This window comes from Elephantulus edwardii, unplaced genomic scaffold (genome assembly GCF_000299155.1).
Source record: "Elephantulus edwardii isolate Elephantulus edwardi_28Jun2011 unplaced genomic scaffold, EleEdw1.0 scaffold00133, whole genome shotgun sequence".
Lineage (NCBI taxonomy): Eukaryota > Metazoa > Chordata > Mammalia > Macroscelidea > Macroscelididae > Elephantulus > Elephantulus edwardii.
Window position 1 is genome coordinate 781,730 of NW_006399883.1, and position 2,893 is coordinate 784,622.

Below are 2,893 nucleotides of genomic sequence, written 5' to 3' on the forward strand. Positions count from 1 at the left end.
AATCCGCTCTGTTCTTCATTTCTTTTGACAGATTTATATAGTGAATACAACCATTTATATAGTCAATATATAAGATTTATATAGTGAACTCAATGGCACAGACAAACAACAAGAAAACTGTAAAAAAGAAGCCAGGATAAAAGTGTCTTTGAGAAATCAAGACTTATGTAACTATCATGTATAAGGAGGAATTGAAATGACCACTCACATTCCTGGGGAAAGACACTTGCTCAGATTTTACGCAGGTTCATACCGCAGGCTGATTTCTAGGCTCAGAACAGAACAATACAGTATGTAATCATCATCATTACAGTAAGTTGTTGTTATTGTGTGCCATCAAGTTGGACCCAAATTAAAGTTCCAGAAGGTTTTCACAGAAGGTATATCACACTGAAGATGATTTCTATGGAGCAGGTGAGGGACTGACACTGTGTTTCTTTGGCTTGACAAGGCAACTTCTTGCCTCTAGGCCATAAAAGCACCCTAATATAAGAATAATAACACTAATAATGCAGCAACTTAGAAATAAGCTTTTTTGTAGAGGAAAAAAGCCTGTAACCCACTGTTGTTAAATGCCAACAGATCTGATTTTTTTACTATCTTCACAGTCCCAGATACATTCTAGCCCTTATTTACAATTACTGTGCCAATCAGTCTCGTTAGGAAGCTTCCTCTCTTTTACTGACCCTCCGCTTTGCCGCTCTCATTTCCTTTTCCATGTACTGGTTCCTGCTGACAACACACCTGGAGTATGTGAGACAAAGCTTCACCATTCTTTTTCCTAAATTGCACTTCCTCCAAGACAGACTTGTTTGTTCTTTGGCAGTCTCTGGGCTATTCAGTACTCATTTCCAACACTACAACTTGAAAGTATTTTAGTTTATCTTATTTTATACTGATTTACTTACAAAGTTCACGTACATTGTTTTTCACACTGGGTCTTTCCCCTTTCTTTTACCCAACCCTCCCTCCACCCATAAAATTGTGCAATCTTATAGTTACGCCTCCCCACCTTATATCCTCATACTCATTCTAGAATACTATCTTTGATCTTCCATAACAAGTGTTTTAAGTCTTCTTTACTTTCAGAAAGCAAGACTGTATTATCTATATAACAAAAGTATTGATGAGTCTTCCTCCAATCCCATTACCACATTCTTATACATATGATACAGCTTCTCAAATAGTTTGCCCTGATTCACTCAGATTGAATAGATATGGAAAAAGGATATAATCTGGGTGCATACTTTTCTTGATTTCAGACCATCCATTGTTCCCCTGTTCTGTTCATGGTAAGGTCTAGGTAAGTGTTCTGGAATTCCTACTCTTTTCTATGTCAGCCATAGTTTGTTATGATCCACACAATCAAATATCTTTGAACAGTCAATACGGCACAGAAAAAAAGATCTTTATTGTGTTCTCTGCTTTCAGACAAGATCCATCTGACATCAGCAATGATATCCCTCTTCCACAGCGTCTTCCGAATCCAGATTGCATTTTGTGAAGTTCACTGTTGATGGACTACTCTTGATGAGCTGGTGTGTTTTTTTTTAAATACTTTTCAGTAAGATTTTATTTGTATGTTATATTAATGATATTGTTTGATAATTTCCACTTTCTACTAGTTCGCGGTTTTTGGAATGGGAACAAATATGGATCTCTTCCAATCAATTGGTCTGGTAACTGTCTTCCAAATGTATAGGAATATGTAGTGAGTATGCTCAGATCTGCATTTGTTTATGGAAATGTGTCATTTGGTATCCTGCCAATTCATAAGGCCTTTTTTTTGCCAATTCTTCAGTGAAGTTTGATCTTCTTCCTTAATTATCACTGATTCTACATCACATGTAGCTTTCTAAAATGGTTCAGTGTTGACCAATTTTTTTTTAGAATGATTCTTTGTATTTCTTCCATCTTCTTTTTATGCTTCCTAAATTACCCAAGATTTTGCCCATAGAATACTTCTGTGTTGCAATATGAAGTCTGAATTTGTTATTCAGTTCTTTAAGCTTGAGAAAGGCTGAGTGTCTCTTCGATTTTCTAATTTAGCTCTTTATAATATTTTACACTGTTTTCTCAAGCTGTCCTTTGAAATCTTCTGGTCAGCTCTTTATTTTTTTTTACAGTATTTTTTTAAAAAATTATTTTATACTGATTTGTTTACAAAGTTTGTATACATCGTATTTCATATTATATTTCATTCACATTTTATTTCCTATAATCATTCCCATTCATTGTTGTTGTTATGTGCTGTCAATTTGCTTGGGACTCATAGCAACCCTATGTACAACAGCCCTAAACCCTGCTCTATCCTGTGCCAATCTTATTGTCTTTGTCACACCTACCACATTTATCCCAGTCACTGAATCAATCCATCTCATTGAGGGTCTTCCTATCTTGCTCTGTCCCTTCACCCTCCCAAGCATGATATCCCTCTTCAAAGACTGGTCCTGCCTTGCAATATGTCTAAAGTATGCCAGATGAAGCATCAGAACCCTTGCTTCCAAGAAGCAGCCTGGTTTCATCCTCTCTAGGGTAAAATTGTTTGTTCTCCTAGTAGCCCATGGCATATCCAACACTCTTTTCCAGCACCACAGCTCAAAGACTTCAATTCTTCTTCTATCACCCATATGATTGTCCAGCTTACTGATGCATAGCAAGTGATTGCAAAGACCATGGCCTGTATCAGGCACACCTTAGTCTCCAGATTGACATCTTTGCTCTTCAGTACTTTGGAGAGGTCTCCGACAGCAGATTTTCCTAATGTAATTCATCTTTTAATTTCCTGGCTGCTGGTACCAAGAGTGTTGATTGTGGATCCAAGCAAACTAAAGCTGTGTACAGTCTCAATCTCTTCACCATCCATCCTGATGCTGCCAGTTGGTCCAGTGGC